We start from the raw sequence: 17,296 nt of genomic DNA, 5'->3' as shown, positions 1-17,296 counted from the left end.
AGTGGTACTGCTGGAGATGGAAGCAGCAGATGTATGGAAAGCTTTCCAGGTGACCTTTCTAGTCTTTCTAATGATTTTACATCGTTTACACATGATTTGCATCATGGAAAGATTGGCAGTCGGTAAAAGAAGAGTCTGTGCATTTGATACCGTTGTTGACGTTGTTGTATTAGTGGATGGAGGTGTTGCATGTGGTGCTGATCTCCGTCTATGTATGGAATGGGACCCATGCATTTTTCTTTTATGATGGATTAATCATTATTGATGTTCCTAAATTTGTGAGGGAACATTAGAAGGTCCATGGCATAATGTTTTATTGTAGAAGGTGAAGAGTACCTCCTCTGCCTCTTTTTTTGCACAGTGTTCCTTCACTTTGGAGACACACCAACTGTCTGCTGTTTGTTTCACTCATGTGGATTGTTGGTCCAAATGATGACGTCACTACTTGTGCTCTCATGTTCAGACATGTTGGAATGTCTTAGAAAGGAGGAAATTATAAAACAATAAAAATGACAACACAAAAAAGGCAATGCTGCAAAAGATGAAAAAGGAAACACTATATTTGTTTGATAATTTGTTCTCCAAGCTTATTTATCCTCCCCTATTTTCTCTTGTCCACGTTTATTTATTCTACCCTATTTTCTCTTATTCTGCAAGTTTTCTTAACCTTCTCATATTTTGTTCTGTGTGCTACCAGTATAATGTTCTTTGTTTACCTTCAACCAGTTTATATATCATTGTTTGTTTTCTGCAGTGGTGTTTACTTCGGTGTTTTTTCATATTATGGTATTTTTTTTTTAATCCAGGTTGTATAATTTTTTCCTAATGACCCAAATGTGCAAAGAGAACAACAGTGTACTATGCACTAATGTTTTATCTGTTATAGAGTGCATGTGATGCATTGCAAATAAAATATGAGGGTCATACTGATTCTGTTTCCTTTTTTTCAGATAGAAGGATATCATATTTTCTTTTTAAAACATAGATGTATAGACACGGCTACTATTCATTCCAATGAGCCATTGGCATTTGGACGCTGGGGTAACCACAGCAATGGCCGGTAGGTGACCTAGGTTCGATTTTGAGGACGCATACCCACGGCTATAACTGTAATGTGTGAAGAGTGCATTCTTCACATACCCCCTTTTTACTGTGCCTTTTGTTATTAATATTTTGCATTACATGTTTGGAAGAAAAGGCATGCAATCAAATAGCCGCAGTATAGTGATTTGGGGCGTAATTGAATATTTTGGTAAACACGGCTAAAGATGTATTTTTCTTTAAAAATTACATTTGGAAAATGTGTATTGAGTGTAGTGCTTCCAAACAGTGTAACATTTGAAATATTTTGTTTATCAATAATAAAGCATATAGGTGTATATACTTGAAAGGGGTAAATAAATATTCAAACACAGAATGTTGAAAACAAGTTTATTTGAGAGGGGGTGTGGTTGTGGGTTTTCTTTCAGTTTTAGTTTGAATACATGATATATCTTGTTCTGCATCTACATTTTCTGCATTTTTACTCTTCGGGATTAGTTTTAAATGTTCAATGTCCTTTTTCATTGATTGCATGTATTTTTGTATATTCATTAGTGTTTCTATTAATTCTATCAAGGAATCAATAATCAGATTTGTGAGTCCTTATTGTGGTGCTTCGTTTTTGAATCTTCTAGAGACTTGAATCACTTCTTCATCTGTTTGGCAATATTTGAAATATTTTAAACAATTAAAGATATAATACAATTTCACAATATGTGTGTTGGTTGTATACACATTTGATAGTTTATTAATAGGTAGAAAAAGTACATGTTTTTAGTGACTGATATGTGTTTATTTAAATGTAATTGTTAGACACATTTTACATGAATATATAGAATGTATTCACAAAATTATGATGGTGGTGTATTTTCTTCTGGAGTATTGTTTTGAACGTCTTCTTTCCTAATCTCTTCTTCTGTGGGGTAATTCTCCTCAAGCCATTCCATATATTGTTCCATTCTTCTAGTGGTACAGAGAATCACTTCTTGTCAGTTCAGAGTTAGAATTTGGAATGGGTAAAGATTAATGAGGAGAGAAGGTGGAATGTTTGTGTTTGCTTTCTGATTGGTTGTTCATTGTTTGTGTGGTGGGTGGCTGCCAATAGGATTTCAAGTAACTCAGATGCTGTTGAATTGTACAGAGCCTTTGACAGAATACATTTTTTTGAGTGATGTTAATATATGCCAATACAATTGTAGATGGGTGAGGTGTACGCTTAGGAATCAGTGTTGTTTTTATGGTATATTTAATGTTGTATTTGATATTTGAAACATGGAGCCAATTTCAGAAGGAGAGGAATCTGTTTGTTCAGAAGATTGTGGAGTTTGTTTTGAGAATGGGGTTAATAGGTATGTTGAAGACATAGGTGATGAGTTCTCAAAGCATTGGCTTACAAGGTTTTTTTGGTTTTATAATATTATTTTAGATGGAGTGCTTGAAATGAGAGGCATATGCTGCAAATTTGGAGAAATAATTTTGACAGGAAGCACAGGTTTTTTACTCTTTGGAAAATGAAAATTAATCAATCAGCGAAGGAAAGAGCACAGACAAGTTTTTCAGAATGTTTTGAATGATCATAGTGTAAAAGCAAAAGGAAATATCGAGGCTGAGTTCCCGAAAAGGAAATACACCAAAAGATTCACAGATCTTTATTCTAATACTGTACAGTTACAAAGAAAGAAAATCAGATACAGATAGCTATCTGGCCCTCAGTACATCACAGTGAATGCCAGCCCTTTCGGTGTGAGAAGTGAGAGGTACTGGACGTCTAAACAGTTGTGCATTCTATACATTTTCGATAATAATGTCCAGCCCCTTTGCAAGTTAATAATCCATGGTCTAGAGTTTGTGCCGATTTCGCTTATGGTTTGCATGACAATATGCACATGGATCATCCTCAGTTTACATGCAAACAGGTTACAATGGCAACAGTGTATTCTTGGATTTAACAATAAGCCTTGACACATGTCCTTTACAATGCAGTTCAGCTAGTGTCCACATTCAGTATTTGCTCAACATTGTGGTTGATGTATGTCCGTGGATCAGACTTATTGACACAGACAATCCTCTGTCTACAAGTCAGGCATGGGACAAGGTCTCTTTACTCAACCCAAACATTCGGCCAACGGACAGTTTACACATTAACTTTCGTACAAGGTTCAGGATGGCTCAGTTACAAGCGGGAAACACTGTCCACCATTTTAGACACAGAGTTACATTGAAATGGAAATCAAAATGGCAGATGGACCTAAAATGGCGGCGAAGTCGATCTAGAATCAAAGCTTTGCAACGCGGTTTTCTTCGCAGAGCGACTGGGCTAAGGCCAATATATACAAAAAAGGAGGCACAATATGATATCTCGTTTAACAAACCCTCCTTTTGGCCTAAGCCAAGTGCTAAACTACTTCTAGTCACTTTACGAATCACTCCACGTCTCAATGTCCATACATCCTGAATCACTATCAGAGATATCGATCGCCATGAGGTCAGATACACAAATTCATTGGCCATTTTCTCAGGGGCGCATACCTTGTGTCTGAATGTACCAATTGCTTGTGCACAACATCCTCCTATCATTGAACATATACCAGGAAGACATTGTATACAACAACAGAAAAACAACAAAATACCTAAAATGATCAGCAAGACTGAAGTACCTTCTATCCCCAAGATCGCAAGAAGTCCCAGAACCAAGCGCTAAGATCCCAGTTTCCCTCGGGAACATGCACTTCTGAATCTAAGGACGTGCAGATTTTGTATTGCTCTAAAGATATTTTGGGAGGAATCTGGCATGAAAACTCAACTGGCGGACCCCACTAATTTACATATACCACCACACTCAGCCAGGATGACGTCTAGCGCCATCTGATTCTGAAGTGCTACTAACCTTATCACTTTTTGTTCTAAAGTCATGTTATAGAGTATGTCAGTGGTTCGGTTGATGGTCCTCTCCAGATTCTCTCGCTAGTCTTCTGATATCCTCTGAGTTCAATATTTGCTCCCAAAATGGTACGAAGGATTTAGCTATGTCCCCCATAACTTGTGCTGAAATGTCGCCATTCTCGTCCCGCCTTGGACAAGCCTTAGAGATTTCTATGGTGTTTGCTATGAATACCCCGGGTAACAGAATCCCTAAATAACAGGTTCCCTGCCAATCTCTGGGTAACCATGGAAAAGCTACATTACCGCACACAAAGTAAACAGGTTCGCCCACATACAAAGGTCTGTCCTCACTAGTCAAGTTTGCAACCTTGGCGCAACCCTCCTCTGCATGCAGAAAGAAACTGAATCGGGGCTGTTGTTAACAGTATAAGAAGGTGGCGTGACATCCCCATTGCCTATGGGAGCCGTTGTGAAAGAGATTAAAGATTGAAAAGGATGGGACAGTCTATCAGAAGGCCTAATAGAAGCAACATCAAGCTTGCTCCTATTCGCAAAGAGTGAGCATCCCAGGGGCGTAAGAACACATTTCTCAAAGTCATTCAAATTAGTTCCATCAAAGTTCCCCGAGATGCTATTGTTCCATCGGCCAAAGAATAGTGCCCTTAAAGAAGCATAGCATGCAGCAGTCAAAGGTAAAGGATGAATATGCCAGCCCAGCCCATTATCCCCGTGTTGCAGTAAATGCGAGCAGACCCAGCAATCGGATTTGTTAAAAATGGCATGTGTGGCATTCATGATAAGTAATAGAGTATTGTTATGGTAACTCTGTCTGTGCTGAGATTCTCTAGGAGATAGAGTGTGCAGATGCACGAAAGGTGTAGAAACAGTAAGTACATTTTCAAGCGGATGTGCTTCCTCCAGATACCAAAATCCTAAGGCAATTACTATTGTGAAACCAGTTAACATAATCAAAAGACAACAATACATTTTCGGGGCCCACACGTTCGATTGTTCATTATTACGGTCGGTCAAACAGTCTCTTATCTGTTCTGTACGAGTGGGAGAGGTTGCAGGCATTGTTTCTTCAAACAAATATGCCAAAGTCAATTGGCTGGCAATCTCCAGATCGAGCGTTTTCTTAGTCCTTTCCCAAACCCTAGCCAACAGAATTCCCTTATGCGCAAAAGAACGGGCCAAAAAGACAAGCCCTCCGATGATTTTTCTTTGATGGCACAGCCGAACCGTGCAGTAAGTCTGCCTCCTCGGATGCAGATCGTACCTCGTGATCCCTGTTACTGAGTGATCTGCAAACAACGTGTCGTTACTTCCTGATGGAAGCGGTGATTTGAGCAAAACAGAATTTACAAAAGGAACTGTTGGAGAGTGTGGAGATAAAGCAGCTGTTTCCCCAGGTCCCATGGGCTCAGGGAGAGTCTCCGACGCACTCTCGATGCTGTTTGATGCTTCGTGATCGTTGGTTACAACAGAGGTAGGAGAATCTGTGTCTTCTGTGTCATGTGGCAAAGGGAAGGGAATCCTCTTGATGTGGGATGCGTGGATCCAGTGCTTCCACCCCTCCACTCGAACAGCGGTCTGTGTGACCAGGAGAACTTGGTGAGGGCTCCGCCAACGAGGTGCGAGGCAAGATGATCTTTCAAACGATTTAATTAAGACCCAACTGCCTGGCCGTATGCTGTGGCTTGGACCCACGTACTTAATGTGGAGAGCTTCTCGCACCTGTTGGTAAATCAAATACAGATTTTTAGTTAACTGCCCACAATAATCAGAAAGAAGTACATGTCGCGCACTGATTGGGGTTTGCGAAGATTCCAAATGTTAGCTGGCCTAGACATGGCCACCTCAAATGGCGAGAGCCCAGTCTTAGTTTGAGGGGTCGTTCTCATAGACAATAACACAATCGGTAAGGCGTCCGGCCATTTCAGTTTGGTGCCGGCACACGTCTTAGCGAGGTTGTTCTTGATGATGTCGTTGTGTCTTTCTACTAAACCAGCACTCTGAGCGTGTCTAGCCGAATGGATCCATTTATCGATCTGTAATCCCATGCTTATTTGCAGAATTACAGCAGTGATACAATGTGGACCATTGTCCGACCAGATGACTCTTGGCAGACCAAATTTAGGAAAATATTCCTTCAGCATGGTCTTCGCCTTTGTCATGGCTGTGGCATCTTTGACAGGAAAGGCTTCAACCCATTTACTAAAAGCGCAGACAACCACCAATATGTATTTGTAGTTGTTGCAGCGTTCCATTTCAATAAAATCAAAATGTATCACCTCGAAGGGGACAGAAGGTGGACCAAAGCTACCCCTAGGAGTCGATGTGCCCTTTCCCACATTATGCTGCAAACAGATCATATACCTTTGGACAAAGCGCTCAGCAACTTTGGAGATTTTATCGTTCACCCAGACATTTTGCAACATTTTGATAACTTTTCGTGCACATATATGGGTGGGAACATGAGCCATAGCGGCCATCATTGTAATATACGCGTCTGGCAGCAACCATTTCCCTTCCACCTTGTCCACCCAACACCCGTCATCATCCAATTTTGCCAAACCCTCAGTCCATTTCTTAGATTCCTCTAAAGTGGCATCAGCTTGAATATCTTTCACAGATTCGATAGCCTCATCCAAAGTACAGGCATTTGTGGCTTCCCTTGAAGTACACATTTCTGAAGAGAGATCAGTGGCAGTCTGTTTGGCTATCTGGTCAGCGAAAGCGTTCCCTTTTCCCACATTATCTCTGATCTTCTGATGCGTTGCACATTTCATAATTGCTAACTGAGTGGGGAGTGCAACCGCTGAGAGTAACTGTACTATCAAGGAGCCATACTGGATTTTAGTGCCATGTGAGGTCAAGAATCCTCGTTCTGCCCAAAGTCTGCCGAAGTTGTGAACCACCCCAAAAGCATACTGACTGTCAGTATATATATTTACAGTAAGCCCTTTGGAAAGTTCACAAGCTCGAGTCAAAGCTAGACTCTCTGTGGCCTGCGCAGAGTTATGCGTGATTCTTTTGGTTTCCACAACCTTGCTCAGTGTGGCGATTGCATAACCAGCCGTGGATGTACCATCCGGGAGTATGAAACAGGAGCCATCATAAAACAGCTCCCCTTGCGGATTGTTAAAAGGAGTATCTTTTAGTTTTAGATCGATTCTGTCTTTTGTCTCTTGCTCTGTGGTGTAAAGGCAGTCATATGACTCTTCGTCACTGCAAGCAGTACCTTGCGGGAAAGGTAATAGTTCAGCCAGATTGAGGACGCAACATCTTTGAATTTTAATGTGCAGTGCAAACAAGATCAATTCGTATCTCGTTAATCGTGCGGAGGTGAGATGTGGCATTTGTGTTCTGTTTAATAGAACATCTACAGAGTGAGGTACCATCAGGGTTAAAGCATGGCCTAGGCCCATACCCTCGCTCTGTTTCACAGACGCAGCAGCAGCAGCGACAGCTCTCAAACATCTTGGCAAAGCACATGCAACAGGATCAAGGGCGGAAGAAAAGTAGAAGCACGGCCTATTCTTCCCTCCATGTTCCTGCGTTAATACTGCCAATGCACATCCATCACATTCAAGCACATACAACACAAAGGCCTTTTCATAATTTGGTGTGCCCAAAACTGGTCCCGAACACAATGCACTCTTGAGCAAATCAAACGCTTGCTGGTGTTCCAAGTTCCAAGGCAAAGAAATGCCCTTCTTCATCAAAGCCAACATTGGTTTAATCATTAATGAGAAATTGGCGATCCACTGCCTACAGTAAGAAGCCATTCCTATCAAGGCTCTGACTTCCTTCTGTGTATTTGGGACAGACATGCTAGAAATTATTTTCATCCGCTCAGGCGTCAACCTTCTTCCCACCTTTGACAGGAGATGGCCTAAATAGGCGATCTCCTGTCGACAATACTGAAACTTTTTTAGTGAAGCTTTGTGTCCATGTTGTGCTAGGTGAATGAGCAACAGCACGGAGCCCTCCTTACAGGCGCTCTCTGAGTCAGCAGCTAAAAGTAGATCGTCTACATACTGAAGCAGTGTACAAGTGGTAGGCAACTCAAGTGTGACAAGCTGCTCTTTCAAAGCCCTACTGTAGATGCTAGGACTCTCCGTGTAACCTTGCGGCGCACGTGTGAAGGTAAACGCGCATCTCCCTAAGGTGAACGTGAACAAATATCTACTATCTTTGTGTATAGGAATACTAAAGAAAGCATTCTTAAGATCGACAATACTAAAGTGAGTAGCAGAAGCCGGAATCATAGTTAATATTGTCATCACATCAGGCACAATGGGAAATTGTGGAGCTACAATCTTATTAATTGCACGTAAATCAATAATGAAACGAAAAGGAGTTGCATTATCGCCTTTTTTGTACATGGGAAATATCGGACTATTGCACAAACTACCTGCCATTTCCTCGATTACCCCACGATGCACAAAATCGGAGACTATGCATTTCAAAGCTTGCTCACATCGACCGAATTCTCATACTCGGGAATACGTAGCAACTTTACTCTGTGTTTCAAAATAATCTTGACAGGTTCAATTTGAAAAACACCGACATCATTAGCATCAATTGCCCTCAAACACTCCAGAACATCACTAAATTCCGGCAGCAAAGGTCTGGTCAAAAACTGAGAGACAGAAAGTTGCTGTGGTGAAATCGTCAAACGCACTCCATCAGAAGAACAATGAATTACCACATTTAATTCTTTCAACAGATTCAACCCCAACAAATTCTCTCCACATTTCGTAGTCAAAAGGAATGGACAGTGGTCCGTAAATTGACCCGAGGTAATCGGTACCCGCGAAGAAACCGGACAGACTACCGGTGTGCCAGAAAACCCTACAGAAACATTGGTTTGCCCTGACAGTGGAATGTTTGGAACCCGTGAGTGGTCAATGGAACACTTGTGTGCACCTGTATCTATCAAGAATAGATGCTTCCTATTCCCCACTATCATCTCAAAGTAGGGACCTTTCTGATTAACGGGAATAGGCGTCGGTTCCAAACCCTGCTTCAGGCAATCCTAACGAAACAGAATATTGTCAAAAGGAAGTTCTTCAGAGAGGTAAGCAGCAGAAGGATGATCAAAAATGTTTCTGTTATACACACTCGGTGCCTGATTATCCAGCGAAGAAGGTTGCTGCGTATCTTGTGAAAACTGACTTCTGCCAGGACCCCCTGCCACAGGGCGGCCTCCGGATCGTCTACCCATGAGACGAAATGCGTTATTCGACCTCTGCTGGAGGATCGGGCATTGTGCACACCAATGACCCTCTTGTCTGCAATAAGCACACTGGTTTATGTTTACGGGACCCAATGGCGCATTTCCCTGTGGAGCATTCTGGCCCCTAAATTGCGAGCCTCTAACAATTTGCTGTAATAGAACTTTTGTTTTCAAGTCTCCGTTTCTTTTTTCAATTCTTTCTTTTTCATTATTGACACGATTCTCATAGTACTGAGCCATATACAATACTTCTGACTGAGACTTAGCTTGCCAAGCGCTCTCTGAAGACATAATTTGTGACTGGATGTCAGGCAGCAATCCACGCACAAATGTATCCACAAATAGTCGTTTCCCAGACTCTGTGCTCAAATCTTGTCCACTGAAATCTGAAAACACTTGTTCAAACTGATTAAAGAATTCGGTAGCACTCTCAGATTTCCCTTGTACACAAGCAGTAAGTTTGTCCCAAATAATCCATCTCTCAGGAACTATAGCTTTTAACTTCGTAACTATCCTATCAGGCAAAGTCAGTATTACCTGTGGTGGTCTCTCGCCAGCTGGCCCCTCTCTATCTGGTCTAACCATATTATCCCATATATCCCCTAACCCTGGTAGATAATCTACAGTCTAATCTGTTTCCACAAATCAATGGGTAGGAGCATGGGAAATAACAAATCAATATCACTCAAGGTAAATACTGATGACTGCAAGACAGACTCTATCTCTTTGTTGAACTCTGTTGGATTCTTCCTAATATCGGGAATGGATTGTTTAATGGTGTTCACTTCCTGTCTCGAGAATGAGACGTGAACAAACTGCGACACATAATGTGCAGGAATATCCTGTGCAGGTGTACCTGCTGCAACATTAGCTGGAATCTCAACTTTTGTGACAAATGTCGGGGGAACCTCTCTCAAAGGCAACTGAGAAGTAGGTAACTCTGAACGTTTACTGAGCAACAAAGCTAAATCGAGCGCTAAAGCAGCTGAGGAAGTGTCGAACGAAAAAACTCTCTTATAGATATTCAATAATGCTGTGGGACAACAAATCTTTCTTTTTATACATTCATCCTGTAGGTATTCTACCATAACCTGTATCACTTTCCTCTGCATTTCTGGCGTATACTGACTATACGTGTCATATACTTCTATGGGAGTTATCGACATGTCTGAAATCCACCTAATCACATCTTTTGTGCAAATACGTGTTTCCTCATTTATCGATTTACGACAAGGAAGGAACCGTTTCTGTACAAACATAGCGTCCAAACTATCACCATCAATATCTTCATTCTGTAACCTTTCCAGCTCTCTCATATATACAAAACCCTCTCGACATGCTCATGTACTTTCTCCGTAGTATATCTTGAATATGCTAAAACATTCAGATTCCTCAATCCTTGTGGGAGATCTATATCATCTAATCTGTTCCACATAATACGTAAATGAACTTCCAACCCTTCAATAAAAATGTTTTTTTCTTAGGAAAATTGTCTAAGTTAGAGAGTGTGGCAAAAACATCAGCTTGTTCACCCTTCTCCATGCTGTGTCTAGCCCATGCAGTCAATTCATGCTTTCTCTCTGAAGACACAGTATTATGAGTTACAACCCTTGATCCTGCTCCTCGATCAACTAAAAGTGGTACAGAACCACTTGGAAGAGGAAGAGGAAGAGTAAGCAAATCTTGTACATTCGGCAAAAGGCGTGATGTCACTGGTGCAGCAGGCAAACCCTCCAAACCCGTAACAGCAGGCAAAGGTGGAGGAGCAGGTGGAGGAGCAACAACAAGAGGATGAACAACAGCCAGAGGAAGAGGAACAACAAGAGGAGTGATAAGAAGAGCAGGAAGAACTACCACAGGAGGAATAACAGCAGGAAGAGTCAAAACAACAGGAATAGGAACATACAGAGGTGGCGCAGTGGGACCAGGTCTTCGTTCATTTAGAAGTTTGTCAATCAGCTCATCACATACATGAAAGTCTTTAGAAGGATACATTTTCTGGATACCAAGTGAAAAAGCCCTATCCATATTCCTAACTGACTCAGACTGTTTATTTTGATCATATAACAACGCTTTTTCGGCGTTGGTCATATGACGGCGCGCATATTTTTCCCTACTTTTAAGTTGCTGCAAAGCTTCTTTCTTCCAATTCTATAATACATCAAATGCTGCAGGTCTAGCCTTTTTCTTTAATAATATAGATTCTAAGTATTCTATGCGAGGAATTTCAAAACGACCATTGATTGGCCACTGAAGTTCGGAAGCATGTCTAGTTAGTCTGTGCCAAATATCATTAAACAATATAGTACCAATGCCGTGCTTACAGTACATAGTACACGCAAGCGACCCATCCATTGGTGCCGGTTTGCTAAATTCCAAAGATTGTCTGTCACTGCGGAATAACGCCCTGAAGCAGGCAGACAATTTCCCAGGCATATCATAATACTGGTGTTACCTGGTCAATTTTTGTGCTTGCAAGTGCAATACGCCAAAACAAATTATCAGGATACTTAAGAATCGGGTCACGACTCTCCTGATCAAATTCTAAGGAGGTCCGATCGGATTACTAAGAACTCAAAGGACTCACATGGTTGGTGATTTCGGCAAATCTGCCCGCCTCGATATATGGACCCTCGTCAAGATGCCGTCTCGGACCGCGGGCTCACCGTCCAGGGATCGGGTCATGCAGTACTGCTGAGGTATCACGTCTCATCCAAGAAAGGGACCCCCTTTTTCACCGTCCCATCCCGGTCCGATAGCCGCATCAACCTTCAACAAGGTGGCATCAATCTGGCAGCACCAATTGAGCAGTAGCAGGCAGTCTCAGACCCACGCTAGACCCGAAGCGGCTACGCAGGATCTCATCCACACCGCGTACCACAGCTTTCTACATATATTCCCATTTCCAGATGAGAAGATGACTACTCTGAGCATTCTCTAACCTATTATAACGAAACCACAAGACTGTTTTACTGAGATTAACTGCAGCCTCCCAAGGATCTGCTACCGCCATTAATAGACGGTTTGGCCCGGATTTGACCACTTGTACTCAACACAAGGCTGCGAGGATACCCCTTTTACCTCGCGTTACTGCCCTTCGGGACTTTATCTTCAAAGATCCCACCAGGCCACAACGGTACCAACGTGTCAAGCCTCTCTTGCTTTGACCACCACGAACTGGGATTTGAGTGCCTTCTGACACCAACCCTTTAGCTCCCCTAAAGAAGTTCCTATCAGCAAGTCTACATAATTTAGGAACGAAACATGTAGGATATAGATAAGTACTACTTTGAAGTATCTAAGAGAGTAAAAGATCTCCGAAAGAAATGCACTATAGGTACCTCTGGACCAAAGCATTAACAATAGAAAACAATTGACCTTCCTTTTTCTCAATATTCTCTGTTTATGTATGTTATGTGGTTTTATGTACTCAAGTATCAAGGTCCGAACAACCCTCAAAATAATTTCATATGTATATGAGTGAATATTCAATGTGATTGTAGTATCTAGGAGAGATACAACTTGTATTATCTTTTTGCACATTGTCAGTTTAATAGTGACTAGCACTTAGCACTTTATTGTAGCACAGGTCACTTTGTAAGCCTTTTTAGATGTGTGTTTTTAACAACCATTTCTGTCTTTTTTCTTCCAAATTAAATTGTAATTATTTTAAATGATTAACCATTGAAGTCTGGTTATATGTTCCATGCACTTCGGTTTGACACTGTTGAAACTGGCTTGATAATGAGATATATACCCCTAATTATCCAGGGCATAGTGAATCCAAACCTTCTGTAGGCAAAGGAGACCCCTATGTTTGTTGTTTCAGAAGTGACAGGTTTGTTCCTTAGGTGCCTCGAGATATATACCTGTCTTCCCTTTAGTTGTTTAGAGATCAATCTTGAGGGTCCCTATTCAGGAGCCATCTGTAAAAGCAAAAGGTATGATCGAGGCTGAGTACCCCAAAAGGAAATACACAGGCTTGTAAAGATTCACAGATATTTATTCTAATACTGTACAGTTACAAAGAAACAAAATCAGATCCAGATAGCTATCTGGCCCTCAGTACATCACAGCAAAAACCAGCACTTTCGGTGTGAGAAGAGAGAGCTACTGGACATCTAAACAGTTGTGCATTCTATACATTTTCGATAATAATGTCCAGCCCCTTTGCAAGTTAATAATCCATGGTCTAGAGTTTGTGCCGAGTTCACTTATGGTTTGCATGACAATATGCACATGGATCATCCTCAGTTTACATGCAAACAGGTTACAATGGCAACAGTATATTCTTGGATTTAACAATAAGCCTTGACACATGTCCTTTACAATGCAGTTCAGCTAGTGTCCACGTTCAGTATTTGCTCAGCATTGTGGTCGACGTATGTCCGTGGATCAGACTTATTGGCACAGACAATTCTCCGTCTACAAGTCAGGCATGGGAGAAGGTCTCTTTACTCAACCCAAACATTCGGCCAACCGACAGTTTACACATTAACTTTCATACAAGGTTCAGGACGGCTCAGTTACAAGTGGGAAACACCGTCCACCATTTTAGACACAGAGTTACATTGGAATGGAAATCAAAATGGCAGATGGACCTAAAATGGCGGCAAAGTCGATTTAGAATCAAAGCTTTGCAACACGGTTTTCCTCGTAGAGCGACTGGGTTTAGGCCAATATATACAAAAAAGGAGGCACAATATATCCCGTTTAGCAATAGAGGTGAAGAGTATTTCTCTGATTGAAAATGTTGGTGATATGTTGGAAGAAGAACCCAAAGGCTCTTTTAAGAACCACTCAGAAAACATTTTAAGTATGTTGGAAAAGGAAAATACTGTAGCAGTCAATGAAACGTCATCTCCTGTCTGGCATATAGCAGCCACAATTATCAGTAGGCAAATGGCATGTCATGTATTTTTTGACGTGTGCAGCCACGGCTATAACTGTTACACCTTAGCCATGGGTATGGATGCACCAATCGCATGTTGTGATCTTTGATAGCAGCGACTATGAACAGTCCAATTGCAGGTCATGCTTTCTGCCAGTCTTTGGTAGCCACGGTTATAGATCCGTCGCTATACCCGCAACTACAGCTGGTTGTATTTTAGTGCAATAATCATATTATATTATGGTTGTTTAACCTCTGATTTGTACATGTGTTTCTGCTTGGATGTTCTCACCAGAAGGCTAATGTGAATTGACTTTGAAATCTTTGGAATACGTGTTTTTGAGTGCATTAGAACAATATTTGTGTAGCGGCGCCTATAGGTGTGTTTTCGTTGTGTATCTGGGGTTATAGCCGAGGTTATGTTATTGGAAAGAGTTAGGAAGAAAATAAAAGTGTTATTTAATGTAGTGTGTAAATATTGTATAAAGTATACTTTGAAGAATTGTGTTGGGGTTTATTGATTGATGTAGCTTGTAATAGAAATGTGTTTGTCATTTTATTTATTTGCTTTCTACTGTCCTCTTTTTGTGCTATTGAATTGTGAGAGCTATGAAAGTGACATTTTTGTAAACTTTTGACAGTCTGATTCAAGGACTCAGAGTGTGCATATGTTCTGTGTTTGGCTCTGGTGAAGATCTGTTCATTATTTGGAGCAGCTGAAGGTGAGTGATAGTATGTTTTATGTACAGTTTCAATTATTGTATTTGTAAGATAACTGACGTATGTTTAGGTGTCTCATTTGGTCAATTTTATAAGTATTGTTTGTAAAATAGGGTTTTCTAGATTTTAATTCAGTGCTTTTAGGAGAGTGATGAAACAGTATGATATGCTATGCTTATATTTGCCAGAAAATATATTTGCAAATAAAGGTTGTTTCTCAGTGACATTGGAAGATGTGATATGAATGAGGGTGCATAATAAATCCTAGTGTGAACCAAGCAGTATAACTCTACCCTTGATAACTATTGTGGCTGTGTGTATGCTTTGTAGTTGGACAATACGTGGTTTTGTTGTGCCCCTATACTACTGATTTTCTACTCTGTTAGAATTGTTGAAGTGTAAAAATTCTGAAGTGAAGAAGATGAAGTTACAGTGGCTTGGTGGGTAGGGTTTCATAGTATTTGGAAAAAAAATGTAATACTGCAGGTTTGACACTGTCATGTAATTTTTGGCAGTCATTTAGAAGTAATAATGAACAATCATATTTGGCATTTTTCCAATTTTCTTGCAAACGGTGTGCTTTGGAAGTAGAGGAATCTATTTGGGTTCCATGCTATGTAATGCAATATGTTACTATGCACTGCACTGCCATAGAGAGATGTAAAATGAATGGGGGTACATAGTGGGATGGGGGGAACAGTAGTATGGATGAGCTTTGCTAACATGGTTTTCTGGGTCTGCTTAGGTGACATAGCCATTGCAGTTTAGTGCACCGGGGATGGGCAGTGAAGGGAGGACATTCATGTTGATATGTTCTGTTGATTAGCAATAGTGATTTGTTTGTAGGTGAAATGTAGGACAGTCGGTCTGCCTATTGATCCAATGATAATTGAATAGATAGACACTGGTGAGGCATTTGACTTTACGTTTTATTGGATGAGGATGACTAAGAAGGACTGATTAAATGGGTGTTAGGATGATGAAGGTTGTGACAGAGGAGTTATTTGAGTAACACTAGAGTGAATGTTGTCTATCTGGAGTTGGCCTACAGTCCTTAAGCAGAGGGTTTTTAGGTTGTGAAAACTGGAGCTCGGTGGAGTAACTCAGTGCCAGTGCATTATTTTGCAGCCTTTTTCTCTTGATATCTTTCTCATGAATGCTTTATGTATATACTGTTAGTATTATGTGTATGCTTTATTAAGAATGGTTATGGTATGTAAGAAATTGGTATTGTGGTGTATAAGATTAGCTCACTTTTCATTTTGGTTTATCATTGAAAAATATATGGTCCCAAGATATGATATGATAGGTTAGTTATAACGTGTTTAATACCCAGAGGTTGCAAAGCATGGACACATGATTGAACCTGTGGTGCTCTGTGACGTTTTGATTCCAAGGCAAGCACGTTGCCCCTGAGCTATCCTTCCAAGCACAGATATATTAGAAGTTGGCCAAGTTAATGCCCAGTTGCACATCTGTTTCCTTTCAGAGCATGTGGCAGTCAAGCCCACCTCATTAGTGATGGAGGTTACTTTGGTGGTTTAACAGGCTATATTTGGCACTGCAGGTAGACCAAATGGCTGATTTTCCAGAATCTGTTGTGTCATTTTATCTACATCCTGTTTTTCCAAATCCTGATTTTTCTGATATGGCATGTATTGGGTTTTGACATATCACAGCCCTTTTTCTGGATGTGGTGTGGATGTCAAATTGTTGTGGTATTTATTTATTTGAATTTGTATAGCGCACATCGGCCCAGGGACATCGTGGCGCTGCTACAGTATGCTCACTTAGTACAGGGATACATTACAGCAGGTAAGTACATTCATTACATTAGATACAGTTACATGCACTCAATATGTAAAGGAGAGGTCAAGAGACGCGTTAGTTGAACATAGTGGTTTTCAGCTGTTTACGGAATGCAGCATAGGAGTTTTTGTTTCTTAATGCAGTGGGTAGAGCGTTCCAGCCCTTTGGTGCTAGCTGTTGAAAGCTGGACCCACCGGCTTTGCCTCTTTTGAAAGTGGGTAGCTAGATTTGGTTGGTCAGATGGGAACTAGTGGGTCTGGAGGACGAGTTGAGGGTGATCCTTTTGGATAGGTAAGGAGGGGCGTCAGCGGAGAGGCATCTATGTGTGATGGCCATGGTTTTTAAAAGGATGCAAACTTTTACTGGAAGCCAATGGGCCTCTTTCCTGGCCTGAGAGATGTGTTCATTTTTTGGAATTCTCAGGGCAGCTCTCATGGCATTGTTCTGTGTGATTTGCATTTTGTTTAGAATTTTTACAGAGGTGCCCAGGAATAGGGCATTGCAGTAGTCCAATTTGGTGCCTACTGTGGCTCTGGCTATTGATAGGCAGTTTTTGGTAGAGAGGAAAGGTTTAACCACGTTGATTACCTTGGTGGGGCAGAGGAGGCTATAGCATTGACCTGACGTGACATTGACAGAGTTGAGTCAAGGTATACTCCTAATGTTTTTACTGCTGAGGAGACCGTAATGGTGGAGTTGTCAATATT

This window comes from Ambystoma mexicanum, chromosome 5q (genome assembly GCF_040938575.1).
Source record: "Ambystoma mexicanum isolate Mex_15411 chromosome 5q, UKY_AmexF1_1, whole genome shotgun sequence".
NCBI lineage: Eukaryota > Metazoa > Chordata > Amphibia > Caudata > Ambystomatidae > Ambystoma > Ambystoma mexicanum.
The sequence above is the reverse complement of the archived record's forward strand: the minus strand, read 5'-3'. Positions refer to the sequence as shown.